The 21,744-nt window shown below is 40.6% G+C and overlaps 1 pseudogene; it reads left to right on the top strand.

Moving 5' to 3' along the window:
• The first annotated feature begins 4,147 nt into the window (after positions 1-4,147).
• On the top strand, positions 4,148-5,856 carry LOC116563111 (annotated as a pseudogene).
• Positions 5,857-21,744: the final 15,888 nt, after the last annotated feature.

Raw genomic sequence — 21,744 nt, 5'->3', positions numbered from 1 at the left:
GCTCCAGCAGACCCAGGCTCTAGGACCACCCCCATTAACCACCACCATGGACCCAGGACTTAGGCCCAGCTCTGCAGACTCAGGTTTTAGGCCTGTCCCAGCACCAGGCTAGCCTTTGTAGACCAGGACCACCTTGAGAACTCAGCCACCAGTCCTGCCCTAGCATGAGCATACTCCCCAGCAGACTCAGACTCAAGATCCATCCAAGGGCAAGGTCAACTCCAATGGACCCAGGCTTCTTGTCAGCCCATGCGAACATAGGCTGTAGTCTCATTCCTGCAGACTCAGGCTCCAGGCCCTCTCCAGAAGACCCAGTCACCAGAACCACACCAGTGAACCCCAGTGCCAGGCTATCTCCATGGACTCAGGATTAAGGACTGTACCTGCAGACTCAAGTTCCAGATCTACCTCTGCAGACCCAGACACCAGATCAGCCCATCTGTGGACTTCAGAAGCAAGCCAACCCATGAACTCATCAGCTGGTCCTTCCAGAATAAAAGAATAATAATCAGAGAAACATGACACTAACAAAGGTAAAAAAAAAAAATTAAAACACTAATAATTGACCTTAAAAAATTGAGATACACAATAAAGAAAAAAAACAAACAAAAAAATTGAGATACACAGCTGGGCACAGTGGCTCACACCTGTCATCCCAGCACTTTGGGAGGCTAAGGCAGGCAGATCACCTTAGGTCAGGAGTTCAAGATCAGCCTGGCCAACATGGTGAAACCCCATCTCTACTAAAAATACAAAAATTAGCTGGGCGTGGTGGTGGCACATGCCTGTAGTCCCAGTGACTTGGGTGGGAGGTTGAGGTGGGAGGATCTCTTGAGCCCAAGAGTTCTGGGCTATAGTTCGTGATGCCAATCAGGAGTCTGAACTTAAGTTTGGCATCAATATTGTGACCTCCTGGCAGTAAGGGACCACCAGGTTGCCTAAGGAGAGGTGAATTGGCCCAGGTTGGAAATGGAGCAGGTCAAAATTCCCGTGCTGATCAGTAGTGGGATTGTGCCTGTGAATAGCCACTGCACTCCAGCCTGGGTAATGTAACAAGACCCCGTCTCAAAAAAAGAACAATTAGCTGGGCATGGTGGTGGGTACCTGTAATGCCAGCTACTTGGGAGACTGAGTCAGGAGAATTGCTTGAAGCCAGGAGGCAGAGGTTGCAGTGAGCTGGGATCACACCACTGCACTCCAGCCTGGGTGATAAGAGCAAGACTCCATCTCAAAATATAAAAATAAAAAATAAAAAATAAATTGAGATACACAGATGTCATGAGTTTGTATATCTAAATAATTTGTAATTATTTGAAAATTAAGAATTCAAATTAATCATCTTAAAGAAGCCCAGGGAGTTATAAGAGAACACAGATAGCTAAATGATTATCAGGAAAACAATTCTAAATGAACAAAATGAGTTCAACTAAGGGAGATCTTCACAAAGACACATCATAATCAAATTCTCAAAAGTCAAAGACAGAGGCCAGGCAGTGTAACTCACACTTGTAATCTCAGCACTTCGGGAGGCTGAGACCTTTATCTCATACCATATACAAAAGTCAACTCAAAACCACGCTGGGTGCAGTGGCTCACGCCTGTAATCCCAGTACTTTGGGAGGCTAAGGCAAGCAGATAATTTGAGGTCAGGAGTTCAAGACCAGCCTGGCCAACATGGTGAAACCTCATCTCCACTAAAATACAAAAATTAGCCAGGTGCGGTGGTGTATATTTGTAATCCCAGCTACTGGAGAGGCTGAGGTGGGAGGATCACTTGAGCTCTGGTGGTAGAGTTTGCAGTGAGCTGAGATAGTTCCACTGCACTCCAGCCTGAGTGACAAAGGGAGACCCCGTCTTAAAAAATAAAATAGGCTGGGTGCGGTGGGTCACTCCTGTAATCCCAGCACTTTAGGAGGCGGAGGCAGGCAGATTACCTGAGGTCAGGAGTTTGAGACCAGCCTGACCAACAAAGAGAAACCCTGTCTCTGCTAAAAATACAAAATTAGCCAGGCATGGTGGCGAATGCCTGTAATTCCAGCTACTCGGGAGGCTGAGGCAGGAGAATCACTTGAACCCGGGAGGTGGTGGTTGTGGTGAGCCGAGATTGCACCATTACACTCCAGCCTGGGCAACAAGGGTGAAACTCCTTTTCAAAAAACATAATAAAAAATAAAAATCAATGCAAAATGATTAAAGCGTTAACTGTCATAACTGAAAGCGTAAAACTATTAGAATAAAACATGGGAGAGCAGGGCGCGGTGGCTCACGCCTGTAATCCCAGCACTTGGGAGGCAGAGGCAGGTGGATCACGAGGTCAAGAGATCGAGACCATCCTGGTCAACATGGTGAAACCCCATCTCTACTAAAAATACAAAAAATTAGCTGGGCATGGTGGCGCTTGCCTGTAATCCCAGCTACTCAGGAGGCTGAGGCAGGAGAATTGCCTGAACCCAGGAGGCAGAGGTTGCAGTGAGCCAAGACCACACCATTGCACTCCAGCCTGGGTAACAGGAGTGAAACTCCGTCTCAAAAAACAAAGAAAAAAAAAAAAATAGGAGAAAAGTTTATTGATGTTGGTCTGGATATGACTACAAATGCACAGGCAACCAAAGCAAAAATAGACAAATACAATTGCATCAAACTATACAGCACAAATTATACTGCCCAGCAAAGAAAATGATCAGCAGAGCTGGGCGCGGTGGCTCATGCCTGTAATCTTAGCACTTTGGGAGGCCAAGGTGGGTGGATCACCTGAGGTCAGGAGTTCAAGACCAGCCTGGCCATCATGGTGAAACCCCATCTTAAAAAAAAAAAAAAAAAAAAGATCAGCAGAGTAAAGAGAAAACCTACAGAATGGCAGAAGATATTTGCATACCATTTATTGGTAAAAGGGTTTTTTTTTTTTTTTTTTGACAGTCTCATTCTGTTACCCAGGCTTGAAATATATATATATATATATTTATATATATGTATGTGTGTGTGTGTGTGTGTGTGTGTGTGTGTGTGTAGCCATTATAGAAGAAAAGCACGGAATTTCCTCAAAAAATTAAAAATAAAACTACCATATGATTCAGCAACCTCACTTTTGAATATACATCCAAAGAAATTGAAATCAGTATGTTAAAAAGATATCTATACACCCATGTTCTTTGCAGTGTCATTTTCAATAGTCAATATATGAAATCAACTTGTGTCCATCAACAGATAAATGGATAAAGAAAATGTGGTATACATAATGGAATATTATTCAGTCCTCAAAATGAAGGAAGTCATGTCATGTTCAAAACATAGATGAACCTGGAGTATATTACGCTAAGTGAAATAAGCCAGGCACAAAAGATAAATACTGTATGATCTCATTTGTTTGTGAGTTGAAAAATCCTGAATTGGTAGAAGCAGAGAGGAGAATGGTGGGGGTGAGAGAAATGGGAAAATGTTCATCAAAGTGAACAAAGTTTCAGTTATGCAGGACGAATAAGTTCTGGATTAATAAGTACAGCATGAGAACTATCATTAATAATATTGTATTGTATGCATGAAACTTACTAAAAGAGTATATCTTAAATGTTCTTAGCACCAAAAAAAAGAACTGTAACAATGCAAGATGAAGAACGCATTAATTAGCTTAACTGTGGCAATCATTTCACAGTGTATATACGTATCAAAACAACTTATATCAAAAACAAAAAAAAAAGAAAAAAACAACTTATATCACATTGTATAATATAAATATATACAATTTTTATTCATTTATTTATTTTGGCGGATGGAGTCTTACTCTGTCACCCAGGTTGGAGTGCAGTGGTACAATCTCAGCTCACTGCAACCTCTGCCTCCCAGGTTCAAGCAATTCTTGTGCCTCAGCCTCCGGAGTAGCTAGGACTACAGGCGCACGCCATCACCCTTGGCTAATTTTTTGCATTTTAGTAGAGACAGGGTTTCACCCTGTTGGCCAGCCTGGTCTCGAAATCCTGACTTCAAGTGATCTGCCCGCCTCAGCCTCCCAAAGTTCTGGTATTACAGGCATGATTAATATATACAATTTTTATTTGTCAGTTATGCCTCCATAAAGAGAAAAAGACAAGTAGCAGTAAGAAAAATAAAATAACATTTTATGTGATTTTATGTATATTATAAAAAATTGGATGGAAATAACTGAAACGGAAAAAATGCAGGACAACCTAAGGTCCCCAGAATGGCAGACATGGGTTTGGTGGCCGGAGAGGTTGTGCTGGATGTGTTGCCATATTTTGATCAAGGTTATAAAGGCTCTGGTGTGTGGGAAGCTGCTGAGGTGCTGGTGGAAGAGCAAACTCACCTACCAAGAACTACCTGAACTGCCTAACAGCCCCGGATTATTCTGCCTTTGAAATTCTAGAGAGCATTTAACCCAGAGAAGAATTAGGGGAAGAAAAATGATCCATTATAATGACTGACATAATGAGAAATTAATTTGAAAGACTGGCTGCTCGACAACAAATTGAATTGCTCAGTATGAAATAATACGAGCTTCCAGCCCCTTTCTCTCGTCAAAAAAATGACACTACTGCATGGCAAGAATGTGTAAACAGTGTTATCACCCAGTTAAAGCAGCAAGCAGTTGGAATTGAGAATCTGGACTAATGTCACAGCATAGAAGTTAATGCCTGGAAATCTTACAATGAAAATCTAGTTCATATAATTGAACATTCACAGAAAGAACTTCAGAAGGTAGAAACACACATTCAACAGTTTAACGGGCAGAGAAAGAACAAGCAACTCACAGCTGGATCTAAATAGAGACAAATGGAGTCAAACTGAATATCCCAGGTCAGTAAGAATTATAAGATTAAACAGACTATTGTTCAACTAGAAAATGAAATCTATCAAATTAAGGAGCAACATGGAGAGGCAAAGAAAACATCCCACAAGACTTCTGAAAAGAAAATTCTGTAGGTTGAAGAAAAATGGGGCTTTCACAGAAGGCATGTGAACTTTCAATGAACTGTGAAGGACAACAGCATCTTCCAGAAACCATTGATATTTAAAGGTTTAGAAATGATAAATTGTGTGGATGATTGTAGTAATTCTATTTGTATATCCTAGCAAAATAAAAATGTCTAGCTTGGTGGTTAAAAAAAAAAAGAAAGAAAGAACAGAAATGTAACAGTGGTTGTTTTTGGTTTGTGGTCTATAGGCAGCCAATCAATTTGTTATTTTCAGTATTCTCCAAATTGTATTTAATGTGTGTGTATTAACTTATAATTAGAACTATATATACTTTTTGTAGTGAAGAAGTTAGATCATAATTTCTAAGTGAGTATTTTAGAAAACACTAATTTATACACATTTATGTATTACACTTATCTGTTTCATTTAATCAAGAATCTTAACTCCTCTACCTTTCCCCTATTTCTTCTACTTTAAACCTACCTCAGTCATTTACTCCTTTTAGATTAATGGTGAAATGACCCACTGGGGACCAAGTCTTGATCTTGTCTTGCAATTTTCAGAAAATAATGTCAAACCTGTCAATTGATTGGGATTAATCTGAGACGGGATAGACCAAAAGTGTACCCCGTAGACAGTGCTACAGAGTATTCTCAAAAAGTAACTAAGTTTGCTCCAGGCATGAGTGAGTCAATTAAACTCTATACTGGACATAGCCAAAAAGTATTCTTCCAGAACATAACCTGGAAGGTTTATTAAGTAATAATAATTTTTAAATTATTTTTAAAAATTTTAATTTTTGTGGGTGCATAGTAGATGTATATGTTTATGGGGTATGTGAAATGTTTTGAAACAGGCATGCAAGGTGAAATAAACACATCATGGAGAATGGGGTATCCATCCCCTCGAGCACTTACCATTTGCGTTACAAACAATCTTTTAGTTATTTTTAAATATACAGTTAAATTATTATTGACTATAGTCACCCTGTTGTGCTATCATATGGTAGGTCTTATTTATTCTTTTTATTATTTGTATCCATTAACCATCCCTACCTAATCCACCCAGCCCCCAGTACCCTTCCCAGCCTTTGGTAACCATCCATCTATGCTCTATGTCCATGAGTTCAATTGTTTTGATTTTTAGATCCCACAAATGAGTGAGAACATGTGTTATTTGCTTTTCTGTGTCCTGAAAGCTTGATTTTTAATTAAAATAAAACAGTGGTTTTTCTTTTCCCTTTCAAAAAAGTAATACTGTACATGGTCAATGTGGAAAATTAGAAAACAAAACAAAGCTATGATGTAAAATAACTTGTAAAAGTTGCCCCAGAAAAGTTTTATATATATTTTTATCTTTGGGATACACTTTTAAAATATAGATTATGAAGTTGTTTTCTTTAGAAAACAACTGAAGCAAAACATCCAGGGTGAAGCACAGAAATCTGCATTTGTAAACCAATATGATAGGTGAGCTGGTGTTTTATCTAGCGAAGACACTGGTTAAAAGGTAGTCCACATTGTGCAAAGCACCTATGGAGTATATTACTCAAGATAAATTGATTGCATAATGTACACCCAGGTTCTAAATGACTTATGTTGCTGTATGAAGTAATTTAGCTTTACATTGCCTTCTTGCTGTATGAAGCAATTTAGCTTTATATTGCCTTCTTGCTTTTCGTCATTGGACTTTTTACCTTCTTTTTGTATACTTTGGCTTAATACACATAATACACCTATGGAAGCCATTTAAATAAAAAATTGAGACACATCTGATACAAAATTCTCTTATTATTACTACTACTATTATTTTATTTGGGAAATTGTGGCTTAGGAGGTGAGGTAACTCGCCTCAAGTAACACAAAGTGGTTCGGACTATATTGAAATTAATTCTACTAATTCTGTTCTAAGTACATAAAGACTGAAGTTTAATGGTGATTTCTCCATAGAAATAAAATAATTATGTTCTTAGGGTTTGTTAACTTTAAATCATTGTATTGTTTTTAGAAAAAATGAACAGCTTTGGTGGTAGAAATTGTAGCTATTGACTGCACAGACTGCCCACAAAAAACAACCATAAAAGAAAAGACTCTCAGAAATGCTTGATCTTTGCTTACCATCCAATGTTTTTCTCCTAGGATTTGTGGTTACCCTGTATCCTTTGATGTCTATCTGATAATCAGTTATTGTGCCTGGATTGACCTTCCTGTTTCCAGGACATATTTATTAGATTCATTATCAGTACTTTCAGCAGGGAACACCAAGACATTGATTGTTAAGCCTGAGGGATTATTTATGGGTTTAAAAAATTATTATTACTAGCTGACACCTGCAATTAAACTATCTCAAAAAACGACCAGCAGGACACTCCAATTAATAGCAGATTAGAAATAAAATTGTAAAAATGCCAAATGATGACTAAAATTCTGAAATGATTCATGTTTGAAGAGTGCTGATCTTTAAAGTAAATTTTCATCATTATTCATGAACTCCCTGTACCTGAGATTTTGTGAATTTCTGTGAAGTTTGGACTGTCTTGTTAACAGGATAGAAACAGATCCAAGTGGGAGCTCACCCCATGAAGACAGTTTCTGAGTTAGGAAGTGTTTAGTTCTAAATCAAGAGGTTGGAAGTGAAGTGTTGCCTTTTGGAAAAGTAGAACCCAAATCAGGAAAAGTCAAAATAGTATAATTTGCAGCAGGCAGGGAGAAGACATAGGATCATTAAAGAAGGAATGAAAAGGAGGAAGATCCGTGAGGCAGAAAGAGGACTAGATGCAAAACACAAGGTGGAACAGAATGTTCATTTTTAGCTGGGCGCATTGCTACCCATCTTAAAAAATAACAATAACAAAAAAAGATAACAAAGAAAAACCCTATTTTTCAAGTTTCGCCTGTAGCTAGGTAGGGTCATAAGTAAGTAGAAATGATAAATGATTCTTCTTACGTCTCTATAAAAGGAAGAGGGCCCACCCTTGTTTATTTCTCCATACTGCTGTCTAGAGGATGATAGGATTCCTGGAGTTCTTGCATCTGATAGGATTTTCCTGGAGTTCTAGTATCTGTCTTACAACATAAGGATTAAAGTCAATGCTGAAGATGGTAGAATAGAGAGAAGGGGCCTGGGCCTCTGATAACCTGAGGCCCAGGCCCCTTCTCTTAAGTTGCCATAGCCACCTATGTCAAGACTTCTTTTACCTGAGAAAACAACTGTACACTGTCTGTGTCTCTACTATATTGGATTTATATGTAGCCAAAGTAATCTTGAATAATGTATTTCCAGAACTGATATTCTCTGTGGTGGTGGCAGCTACCTGTTTATATAACCCTTATCACCCCCTAATGTATTATTTGTTTATTGCCTGTTTCTTCCCACTAGACTTTTTTATTTTATTTTATTTTATTTATTTTATTTTATTTTATTTTATTTTTGAGATGGAGTCTTGCTCTTGTTGCCTAGGCTGGAGTGCAATAGCATGATCTCAGCTCACCACAATCTCTGCCTCCCAGATTCAAGTGATTCTCCTGCTGCAGCCTCCCAAGTAGCTGGGTTTGCAGGCGTCCACCACCATGTCCAGCTGATTTTTGTATTTTCGTAGAGATGGGGTTTTGCTATGTTGGCCAGGCTGGTCTTGAACTCCTGACCTTGTGATCTGCCCACCTCGGCCTCCCAAAGTGCTGGGATTGTAGATATAAGTCACCATGCCCAGCCTCCCACTAGACTTTTTAAGGGCAGGGACTTTGCTTGCTTTTTTTTTTTTTTTTTTTTTTGGATCCCTAGCCCCTTGAACAGAGCTCACCATATAGTAGAGATTCAGTAAATATTTGCTAAATGAATAAATGGTACTTGGAACTGCAAACTGCAGGAGTGGACACTGCTGATTCAAAAGAGTCATACCAGGAAGTATAAATATTGCACCCTTACTTGCAATATTCTCAGAAAAAAAATTTGCACCCATTAATGTATAATGAAACACTGAGCTCATCATACTGTCTCATACTTCTGTTCCTTTGCATGAACTGTTCATGTTGCCAAGAATGTCTTTTCCACCTTGCCCACTAGACATACTCGTACTTATTTCAAATATTTCACTTAATAATCACTTTCTTTAGGAGGCTGTCCCCCAGTCACCACAGTAGAGCTGATCTTTGTTTATTCAGCTCTATATCCAATTCTTAATTGAATTATAGCATTTAGCACACTGCATTACAACTAATTGTATGTCTGCCTCTTAGACTGGATTCTAAGGACCTCGAGGGTAAAATATGTGACTTACTTACCTCTATGTTCTTAGGACGTAGCCTAATGCCTGGCTCATGGTCACAGTCAGTATATCTTTGCCAAGTTCTTAGTAAGATTACAGATCTGAGATGTGATTTGAATCTGCTAGTGGGAAATAAAAACTATAATGACACTTCTGGAATACATGTGTAGTGGGAAACAAAACGCCAAGCTGTATTGCACCAGAAGGACAACCTGGATTCTGGTCCCAATCCTGGAGCTTCCTACCCAGCAACCTTAGCCTTTTGAACATCCGACCCCTCATCTATAAACTAAGATATAATGACCTCATGGGGCTGCTGTCAGGCTTAAGTCAACTTGTGGGCAAAAGCTCTTTTTTTGTAAACTATACTATTAGGTAAGAACAAATTTACAACTGTCCAAGTAGAGTCTGTCCTTTTTTTGTTTGTTTTTGTTTTGTTTTTTATTTTTGTTGAGTCTGTCCTTTTTAAGACAAACAATAACCCCATAAAATTCTCCTCCCAGTTCTCTAGGTACATAGATAAATATGCAGTAGTTTTGGTCTGTTCTCTATTCTTAGATCTTGAAAGAGCCTCTGTGAAGCTGGAGCTGCTTTCGAATTTTAAGGCCCCTTATGTTGAATCAGTCTTCTTCCCTTTGACATAGCTCATCATAGGGATTCATATGTTTATTTAGGATTAATATTTACAATAAGGGCTTTCCCTATTCCCTGAAAATTCTACACTAAACAGCAGCCAAAATCTGAGACCTCTGTGTGCTTGAAACTTGGGCTAAATGGTTCCAGCATGTGAAAGACTCCTCAGCCTCTCAAAACTGGGCCTCTTCAGAGCATGATCAGAAACATGGCCAGGGGCGGTGGCTCACGCCTATAATTCCAGCAGTTTGGGAGGGTGAGGTGAGCAGATCACTTGGGGTCAGGAGTTTGAGATCAGCCTAGCTAAAATGGTGAAATCCTGTCTCTACTAAAAAAACAAAAATTAGCCGGGCATGGTAGTAGGCTAATCCCAGCTACTTGGGAGGCTGAGGCAGGACAATCACTTGAGCCGGGGAGGCAGAGGTTGCCATGAGCTGAGATTGAGCCACTGTACTCCAGCCTGAGCAAGACTCCACCTCAAAAAAAAAAAAAAAAAAAAAAGAAAGAAACAACATTACACTCATTTTGTTTTGCTCTGGTCCTTTGAGTCTTACTTTGATTTTGATTTGCTCTAGTAGGCTAAAGAATGTAGCAACTCAGCCAATGGATTCTGAGTTCTGAGGGGTAGTCATGATTTAGTGGGAAAGGTATATGAAGAAGGGCAGGGGGGGAAGATTGCAATGGAAGAGGTGCTTTCTTTTTCTTTTTTTGAGACAGAGTCTCGCTCTGTCACCAGGCTAGAGTGCAGTGGTGCAATCTTAGTTCACCGCAACCTCCACCTCCCGGGTTCGAGCAATTCCCCTGCCTCAGCCTCCCGAGTAGGTGAGACTACAGCCACTCACCAACATGCCTGGCTCATTTTTTGTATTTTAGTAGAGATAGGGTTTTATCATGTTGGCCAGGATGGTCTCAATCTCCTGACCTCGTGATCCACTCACCTTGGCCTCCTGAAGTTCTGGGATTACAGGCATAAGCCACTGCACCTGGCCAGAAAAGGTGCTTTCTAATTGCTACCCTTAGCACTCAGGGATGTTTTCTTGGACCTCATCCAGAGCTATACTTCGGATCAAATGGAAAGATGGGATCATTGACTCAGCCCTGGAATGCAGACTTGCAGCACCGATGAAGCAATTGCCACAGTCTGATTCCTCTGGGCCGGCTGCACGCAGAGTCTGTGTTGTCGTTGGGAGATCATGGGCCCTTTACAAGTTTCTCCAGTGCTCCTACTGCTTCTGTTCTCACAATAGTTGCGACTACCTTTTCCCATTTCCCTTATGGGGTTTATAATCTCAGGTTTGCCTTCTGGACTGGGAAGTCTTCCCTTCCAGCTCCCTACAGGTGGGCCCATCAACACTGTATTAGCTATGGTCTTCAAGTTTTCAGACTTCTACCTCTGCTCCATCCGGACTAGTCCTACCACACACACCACATTCGATCTTACTTCCTCATTTCTTGCCTACACTAGTGCCCCCACCTGGAATGCTTTTCTCTTGTTAATCTTAAATCATGCTTTGATACCCAATTCTCAAGTGACGTCTCACTTTAGTTCAACTTTTCTGAAACTCCTACTATCTGTTACGAAGTAGGCATTGCTTTAAATTATGGGGCCACAAGGTTAATGATACACAAACACTCTGACCTCACAGAGTTCACATTCTAGGAGGGAAGAAAAATAAGAAAACAAGTGGAATACAATGTGATCAGAGAAATCACGGTATGGGAAATACAGGTGGTATGGGAAATACAGGTGCCTGGGAGAATTTTCTATGAAAATTACCTTGAACTCTTCAATATACCCATGTGTATTTCCCAGGAATTCTTTTTTTGTTTGTTTATTTTTCTTCCCAGGAATTCTTAATATGCTTGAAGTCACTTCTTAGTTCATGTTATTTTTGTGTCTTAAGCATATTTCAGCCTCTTGTGTTTAAGAACCATGTTTCTTTTGTGTCCCACCCATTGTACATAACATTGCATAATACTTATCTGACTTAATAGTTGGTTGCTTGCTTTGGGGTAGAATGGAGTTGCAGAAAGAGCTTAGGTTGGGGAACCAGGAAACGCTGGGTTCTAATTTTAGCAATGGCATTTGTTAGTGGTAGACTTTGGCAAGACTATTAGCCTAAGTTTCAGTTTTTCTTCTTAAAATGGAGATAAGAACATTTCTTCACAAGTTGTTATGATTTAATTAGATAATTTAAGTAAAGTGGCTGGTTTTAAAGTAAAATTCTCTTTCTTCCTCCTCTATTTCTGAGAGGACTGTTGGGAAAGTTATGTTCCTTTGTGTCTCTCCAGAGCAAAGTGATCATATTTTTACAAAAGGAAAATCTGGACACTAGCTTTGAAAAATTTTTTTCCCAGTGTGTGAATTTATTCATATAGAAAGTCTTGCAAAAACATAAAACTAAACACATCTAGAGCTTGCTTCTTGAGGACAAGGATCATGTCTGTCTTGTTCAACATTGTAACAGTGCTTATCTCATAATAGTCAATAAAAATCCGACGATAGAAAAAATGCACTGATAATAGTAAATTTATATAAAAAGGAACATAAGAATTCACAAAAAATCAGTTTACAATATCAGAATACGCCAGGCACAGTGGCTCATGCCTGTAATCCCAGCGCTTTGGGAGGCCGAGGTGGGTGGATCACTTGAGGCCAGGAGTTCGAGACCAGCTTGGCCAACATGATGAAAACCGTCTCTACTAAAAATGCAAAAATTAATCAGGTATACTGATGCATGCCTGTGATCCCAGCTACTTGGGAGGCTGAGGCAGGAGAATTGCTTGAACCGGGGAGGCAAATGTTGAGGTGACCAGAGATCACGCCACTGCACCCCAGCCTGGGCAACAGAGCGAGACTCTGTCTCAAAAAGAAATAAAATGAAACAAAATACAATAAAATAACAGAATATTTGAAATTTAGACTGTCTCAAAATATCCAGATCAAAACTGTATACTCCTGGCTTCAATATTTCTTGCCTATGGCAAGAAACCAGTGGTTTAATGGTGCTTGACTGAGGATGATTGGCAGTAAGATTCCATACTAAAGGCAGTTGCTCCTGACAGCAAGGTGGGGCAGCTGCAAGCGGGATAGGTGGAGAAATGGCAGTTTCATGCAATGAAGTCTAAAAATGCCTTAAAACATTGATTTTAGAGAGGAACAGGTAGAGGGACACATATCTAGCCAACTGTTTTCGAAAAATAAAAACGGCAGCTTTGACTCATTGGTAGGGGACAGGTAGCACCACGTTTCTCCAATATTTTCTGGGTTTTGAAACACTTTTATACACATTCTGTCATTTGATCTCTACAATAACTGTGTAGATCAGGCAATTCAGTTCAATAACATTTGAGCATTTTCTAGGTCCTATTCACTGTCCTTAGCACTATAGGACACGAATATGAATGTCACTGTTCTTTTGCTACAGTAATAATTACCATGTAGTGGGATTTAACTACTTGCCAGGCACTATACTGTTTCATTCTTTGTTTTTAAAATATCATCATATTTATTCCTCAAATAACCTATGATATTGCTTTTTGTTTATTTGTTTTGCTTGTTTTAGACATAAACTCATGCTTAGAGATGTTAATAACTTGCCAAGTTCACACAGTTAAGAAGTCATATTAACACATAATTAAAAAGTAAGATGTGGAACTCTAACCTGGGTTTCCGTGACTGCAAAGCCTTTGTTCTTTCTTTGTTTTTAAGACAAGGTTTCACCGTGTTGGTCAGCCTGGTCTTGAACTCCCGACATCAGGTGATCCGCCCGCCTTGGCCTCCAAAGTTCTTGGATTACAAGTATGAGCCACCACGCCCAGCTGCCTTTGTTCTCTTAACAAGTTACCAAAAGATGCTAGTAGTAATTTGTCTAACAGTTGCTCAGTGCTAGAAATGTGTCTCAAATCTCGTATGAGATAAAATAGAATACACATTTTTTTTTTTGAGATGGAGTTTCACTCTTGTTGCCTAGGCTGGAGTACAGTTACATGATCTTGGATCACTGCAACCTCCGCCTCCCAGGTTCAAGTGGTTCTCCTGCCTCAGTCTCCCAAGTAGCTGGGATTACAGGCGCCCATATATTGTTGAATATCTATTATGAGATAATTTATTTTAAGCCTTTTCAAAGACTTAAAATCAGGGGTTCTTCACTAAGTCAGTCAATAACCAAGTATATGTTTGGGACAGGGAATGCTGGAGGGAGACAGTCCAAGCCGAGGAAATGGGATTGCTAAATGGCAATGCTAAATTTTTATATTTTCAGTAGAGATGGGGTTTCACCATGTTGGCCAGGCTGGTCTCAAACTCCTGACCTCAGGTGGTCCACCCACCCCGGCCTCCCAGAATCCTGGGATTACAGGCGTGAGCCACAGAGCTTGGCCAGAATATACATTTAAATAATAAAAATGTTGTGGTCCTTGCAAAATAGACATTTCTTACACCAACTTTTTTTTTTTAAAACAGGGTCTTGCTCTGTTGCCCAGGCACAGAGTGCAGTGGCACAGTCACGGCTCACTGCAGCCTTGACCTCCCAGGCTCAAGCGATCCTCCCACCTCAGCCTCCTGAGTAACTGGGACCACGACACCTGGCTAATTTTTCATTTTTTGTAGCTAGAAGATCTCACTATATTGCCCACACAAGTTGGAACGCCCATGCTCAAGCGATCCTCTCGTGTTAGCCTCCCAAAGTGTTGGGATTACAGGCTTGAGCCACTGTGTCCAGCTTATTACACCAACTTTTATGGAGAGCCATTTGGCATTATGTATCAAAATTTTAAATCCTTAACCCTTGAACTAGCAATTCTACTTTTGTAATTATTGAGTGATTCTAAGTACACAACTATAATGTTTTGGCTGAGTTCTTCCTGAAACAGTCCCTGAGACAAGGCATTGAGTGTAAGTAGTTTATTTGGACAGTGACCCCAGAATCACTGGTGAAGGAGTTAGGGAAATTAGAAAGGGAAGAGAAGGAAGACCATACAGAATGCAGTGTTTGGCCGGGCGTAGTGGCTCATGCCTGTAATCCAAGCACTTTGGAGGCCAAGGCGGACGGATCACCTGAGGTCAGGGGGTCAAGACCAGCCTGCCCAACATGGTGAAACCCTGTCTTTATTTAAAAAAAAAAAAAAAAAAAAAAAAAGAATGCAGTGTTACTAATGTGGGGAAACTGATGTTCAATCCCACTCAAGGAGACTATATAAAATTTGCCTCAGTGGTGCCTTACCCAAGTAAGTTGGGATATTTACATATTCCTATCCATCATTGGATGGTAGGCTGCTGGGGAGAGGGGGTTGATAATGCCCAGCCCACCTGTGGACCAAGCTCTCGCCTACCACTGAGAAAGCCTAAGGTACAGTCACAGGTGGTCAAAGTAAAGGTTTCACTATGTTTAAGGAAACAATGAGTGCCAAGGGACTATCAGTATGGCAAAAACAGCATTGGTTGTAGTAGATTAATGTACAAAAGTGTTAGTTGGGTCATTGTTTATAATAGCAAAATACTATAAACAACTGAAATATATTTTACTTCAGAAAAGAGGGGTTAAGCTTGCCTGAACAGCCTACTACAAAGAGAAGTGATTTCTTTCTTCCTTTTTTTTGAGACGGAGTTTCGTTTTTGTTGCCCAGGCTGGAGCGCAGTGACGCGATCTCCGCTCACTGAAACCTCCGTGCCTCCCGGGTTCAAGTGATTCTCCTGCTTCAGCCTGTGGAATAGTTGGGATTACAGGCATGTGCCGCCACACCCGGCTAATTTTGTATTTTTAGTAGAGATGGGGTTTCTCCATGTTGGTCAGTGTGGTCTTGAACTCCTGACCTCAGTTGATCTGCCCACAGCCTCCCAAAGTGCTGGGATTGCAGGCATGAGCCACCTCACCTGGAAGGGTTTTATTAATGTGAATTTTTAAGCTGTTCTAGAATTTTTGTGTGTGTGTGTGGTGGAGTCTCACCCTCTTGCTCAGTCTGGAGTGCAGTGGCACAATATTGGCTCACTGCAACCTCCACCTCCCGGGTTCAAGCGATTCTCTTGCCTCAGCTTCCCAAGTAGCTGGGATTACAGGCGCGCACCACCATGCCAGCTAATTTTTGTATTCTTAGTCGAGATAGGGTTTTGCCATTTTGGCCTGGCTGGTCTCAAACTCCTGACCTCAAGTGATCTACTTGCCTCAGCCTCCCAAAGTGCTGGGATTACAGGTATGAGCCACTGCACCAGCCCTAGAATTGTTTTTATACATAGGAAAGACATTTCATGAGTTTTAAAAAATTAATATTCGGTATATTAAGATGACAGTTGAAGGAATTTAGTTATAATAAAGTTATTCTATTTATATACTGTAAAATATTTAAAATTACCTTATTAATGTTAATCAACTTCATTTGAATAAATAAATCTTTATCAAACAATTAAACTTATTTTCAACTTAATTTAGTTTCTTTAAACATTTAAATTGTATGTATACATTCAATACATTTTCTTTCTTTTTTTTTTTTGAGACAAAGTTTCGCTTTTCTCAGGCTGGAGTGCAATGGCATGATGTCGGCTCACCACAACCTCCGCCTCCCAGGTTCAAGTAATTATTCTGCCTCAGGCTCCCAAGTAGCTGGGATTACAGGTAGGCACCACCACACCCAGCTAATTCTGTATTTTTTTTTTTTTTTTTTTTTTTAGTAAAGACGGAGTTTCTCCATGTTGGTCAAGCTGGTCTTGAACTCCTGACCTCAAGTGATTCGCCCGCCTCAACCTCGTAAAGTGCTGGGATTACAGGCGTGAGCCACCATGCCTGGCTACATTTTATTTTATTTTAAGCACTTTAAATGCTTGGCCTCATAAGCAAAACCTTTCTTTCTTTTTTTTTTCTTTTTAAAGAGGGGGTCTTACCATATTCGTCAGGCTGGTCTCGAACTCCTGACCTCAGGTGATCCGCCCACCTCAGCCTTCCAAAGTGCTGGCATTACAGGCGTGAGACCTTTCTAAGTTCCTAGGGGCTGGGCGCGGTGGCTCAAGCCTGTAATCCCAGCACTTTGGGAGGCCGAGGCGGGTGGATCACGAGGTCAAGAGATCGAGACCATCCTGGTCAACATGGTGAAACCCCGTCTCTACTAAAAATACAAAAAATTAGCTGGGCATGGTGGCGCGTGCCTGTAATCCCAGCTACTCAGGAGGCTGAGGCAGGAGAATTGCCTGAACCCGGGAGGCGGAGGTTGCGGTGAGCCGAGATCGCGCCATTGCACTCCAGCCTGGGTAACAAGAGCGAAACTCCGTCTCAGAAAAAAAAAAAAAAAAAAAAAAAATTAAGTTCCTAGGTTCTTTTAAATATTGGAATACTATTTATAAACAGTAAAATTATTTTATAAGCCTAAAATCAATTACTCAATTACATATTTTAAATTGTGAATTAAAAGGTTAAGTGTCAGATTACCTAAAATGTAAAGTTATCTAAAATTATAAGTAGTACTTTTTAAGAATTAAATGACTAAATTAATATCATACTCAATTTATTTAAATAACACCACTCATCTCAAATACAACAAGAGTCTCTCAACATATCATTGGAGATATAGATTATCTGAAGTATGGTGTCACAACTCTGATTCGGAGGTAGAAAGTTCTTAGAGTCTTTGGTTGTTGAGGCCTTTGATTTGTAACAGGAGGAGTCAAAACATTTCATGGATGGTACAAATAAGACCTTGAAAACAGAGTATTTCTTTGATTATACATGAAGTGAATAAATAGAAACATATGAAAATCCTGGCTTCTCTGGGATCATAGAGCAGCTGATTTTTCTGGGTTAATCTATAAACAGAAAAACTTTTTAATCTTTTTTTAAAGACGGGGTTTCACCATGTTGGTCTGGTTGGTCTTGAACTCCTGACTTCAGGGTGATCCGCCCACCTTGGCCTCCAAAGTGCTTGGATTACAGGTGTGAGCCACCACACCCGGCCAAAAACTATTTTGAAAATAAATATGTGTATTTGCTTCATTGTCATAGAAATACCTCATAAATGTTCTAGACAGTGAAGGTGTAAAGGAGGTTATGAGTCCAAAGCAGACTTTTAGTAAAAGGTAAAATATGCACCAAGAGAAAGAAAATAAAGCAAATTATCTGAGCAAAGGATTCAGTACAGAGCTGGAATGTTAATGTGCTGATGATGAGGTCAAGGTGTTTCTCAAGTCTCTATCAGCTATGTCAAACTATCTCACTTATGTAATCAAGGTGACTAGGATAGAATGGCCAGAAGTTCACTGAATTACGTTGTTTTTTTTTTGTTTTTTGGTTTTTTTTGAGATGGCGTCTTGCTCTTTTACCAGGCTGGAGTGCAGTGGCACGATCTCGGCTCACTGCAACCTCCATCTCCCAGATTCAAGCTATTCCCCTGCCTCAGCCTCCTGAGTAGCTGGGACTACACGAGTGCGCCACCACACCCAGCTAATTTTTTGTATTTTAGTAGAGATGGGGTTTCACCATGGCCAGGATGGTCTCAAACTCCTGACTTCATGATCCACCCACCTTGGCCTCCCAAAGTGCTGGGATTATAGGCGTGAGCCACCGCGCCCAGCCTGAATTACGTTTTTAACTCTAGATATCTTCTTTTATTTCCGAGATTTCCATTTGTTTTTTCTTGCTTTAGAGATTCATTTCTCTGTTGAAATTATTTCTTTCTATTCATTAGTTTATATCTTCTTAAATTCCTTGAATACATTTATAGTAGTTTATTAATGTCTTTATACGCTAATCCATCTGAGTCATTAGCTTTTATTGGCCTTTCTTTCTCCTTTGATTTTTACTCACTTTGCCTGCGTCAACTTAATTTTTTTAATTTTTAATTTCTGCCTGCAAGATATTGTTTAAAAAAACAGAGACTCAGCATGTGCCTGTAGTCCCAACTACTTGGAAGGCTGAGGCAGGAAGGTCACCTGAAACCAGGAGTTGGAGACCAGCCTGAGCAACTGTCTCAGAACAAAACAAAACACCCCACCAACCGGCCAAATTATGCAATAAAGTATATAATTTAACACACCCCTACCTCCTACCCAGGACATGCCTTTTTTTCTGCTAGGAATCTAGGATAAGGAGCTCATCACTTTGATTCAATTAATAGTTGAATTGGTCAGGGATGGGTTGCATCTTTAATTAGTTCTATCTCATCTTTGGTTTCAAATGCCTCGAAAGAAATACATATTTTGTGTATAATAGAGGGTTTCAATTTTATGCTCTGTCACACACTTAGCCAAAATCCTGCTGCTGGATCTTCCCGTCTTCCAGGATGACTCAGTGTGTGGGGGCAACAGCACCTTGAGCTGACATACTCAACAAGGTTGAAAGGCTGAAGAGCCAGCCTGGGTGACAGAGAAAGGTGACAGCTTACCCTGGCTACAAACCCCTACCACTGCCACTTTCTTGTTCTCTTCTCCTCCAATAAGTACTTTAAATACCAAATATATACAGATTGATTCCTTTAGGTTTTTTGTTGTTACTGTTTTTTTTTTTTTTTTTTTTTTTTGAGACAGTCTCGCTCTGCAGCCCAGGCTGGAGTACAGTGGTGCAATCTCGGCTCACCGCACCCTCCACCTCTTGGGTCCTGGTTCAAGCAATTCCCCTGCCTCAGCCTCCCGAGTAGCTGGGATTACAGGCACACGCCATCATGCCCAGGTCATTAATGTATTTGTAGTAGAGATGGGGTTTCACCATGTTGGCCAGGCTGGTTTTGAACTCCTGACCTTGTGATCCACCCCAATTCGGCTTTGATTTACTTCATTGTCTATTTACCAATCCAAGGAAACTGGGGTTACGAGCTCAGCAGAATGAGGTTGTTTATGGACCAGAGATTTTGTGTCTTGGGCTGCACATACCCAGAGCCATTGTTCTTGAGCCATTAAGGACCACGTTTAGCTCTTTTAAAATGATGTGATAGATTGAATTATCATTCCAATGCGCCATGACCTTCCTGTATGAGCATTCTCCATCTGTATCATTACCACATAACTCTCTAGTGCCTTTCACATGACTAAGCAGAGGATACCTCTCCTCCTCCCAATTAATAATGTGCTTGGCTTTGCAACTTGTTTTGGTCAATGAGATGTTGGCCAAAGTGACAAGTGTGCCAGTTCCAGGCCAACACCCCAAGGGTCATCTTATGTTTCTGCTTACTTTCTTGGACTCCAATGACCCTTCATGAGAAGAACATGTCCCAGGTAGCCACTGGCTCAAGGAGAATAAGGAAATGTGTAGAGCAGCCTTGAACCTAATCAGCAGTCTGAAGTCAAATCCAGTAGATTCCAGCCAAGCATAGCAGAGCCACAGCCAACCTATGAGAGGGGAAATAAATATTTACTGCTATGAGCTATTGAGAGTTTAAAGTTGATTGATAGGCAGCAAAAACTTTCAAACCAATGGTTCATATTAAACATTTTGCTTTTTTTTTTTTTTTTTCTGAGACATAGTCCTACTCTGTCCCCCAGGCTGGAGTGCAGTGATGCAATCTCTGCTCACTGCAACCTCCACTTCCCAGGTTCAAGCGATTCTCCTGCCTCAGCTTCCCAAGTAGCTGGGATTACAGATGCCTGCCACCACACCTGGCTAATTTTCGTATTTTTAATAGAGATGGGATTTAACCATGTTGACCAGGATGGTCTCGAACTCCTCACTTAAAGTGATCTGCCCGCCTTGGCATCTCAAAGTTCTGGGATTACAGGCATAAGCAGTAATCCCGGCGCCCGGCCCTTATAATACATTTTTTAGGCTGGGCGCAGTGACTCACGCCTGTAATCCCGGCATTTAGGCAGGCCAAGGCAGGCGGATCACGAGGTCAGGAGTTCAAGACCAGCCATGACCAACATGGTGAAACTCCGTCTCTACTAAAAATACAAAAGTGGCTGGGTGTGGTGGTGCACCCTTGTAATCCCAGCTACTTGGGAGGCTGAGGCAAGAGAATCATTTGAACCCAGGAGGTGGAGATTGCAGTGAGCTGAGATCGCACCACTGCACTCCAGCCTGGGCGACAGAGCAAGACTCTGTCTCAAAAAAAAAAAAAAAAAAAACCCACAAAACCTTTTTCAAAAGTTTATGCTGATTTGGCTGCATGAAGTTTTATAGGCCGGGTGCAGTGGCTCAAACCTGTAATCCCAGCACTTTGGGAGGCCGAGGCGAGTGGATCACCTGAGGTTGGGAGTTTGAGACCAACCTGACCAACATGGAGAAACTTTGTCTCTACTAAAAATACAAAATTAGCTGAATGTGGTGGCGCATGCCTGTAATCTCAGCTACTCAGGAGACTGAGGTAGGAGAATTGCTTGAATCCGGGAGGCGGAGGTTGCAGTGAGCCAAGATTTCACCATTGCACTCCAGCCTGAGTAACAAGAGGGAAACTCAAAAAAAAAAAAAAAAAAAGAACAACAACAACAACAAAAATTTTGTAATTCATCTTCAGGTTTCTTATTGGATTGACTAAATAGCTCATATTTACTGCCTGATTGAATTGGACATTATTTTTAGATTCATGTTTGGCTATCTCCCCAATTATTGTGATCATTCTAATAAAAGATTAAAAATAACTACAATAATCAGGATGTTTGGATTTTGTGTATTTAATTCTAAGGCAACTTAATAAGTGTGTGCATTCAGGATGAAAGATTCTCAAGTGTTTTACATTTTCCCTATTGTTAAAAAAGTTTTAAAAATAATGGTTTTTGGCCGGGCGCGGTGGCTCAAGCCTGTAATCCCAGCACTTTGGGAGGCCGAGGGGGGTGGATCACAAGGTCAAGAGATCGAGACCATCCTGGTCAGCACGGTGAAACCCCGTCTCTACTAAAAATGCAAAAAATTAGCTGGGCATGGTGGCGCGTGCCTGTAATCCCAGCTACTCAGGAGGCTGAGGCAGGAGAATTGCCTGAACCCAGGAGGCGGAGGTTGCAGTGGCGC

Source organism: Sapajus apella, unplaced genomic scaffold (genome assembly GCF_009761245.1).
Source record: "Sapajus apella isolate SASKATOON/1434 unplaced genomic scaffold, GSC_monkey_1.0 scaffold34, whole genome shotgun sequence".
NCBI classification, from domain to species: Eukaryota; Metazoa; Chordata; class Mammalia; order Primates; family Cebidae; genus Sapajus; species Sapajus apella.
The sequence above is the reverse complement of the archived record's forward strand: the minus strand, read 5'-3'. Positions and strand labels throughout refer to the sequence as shown.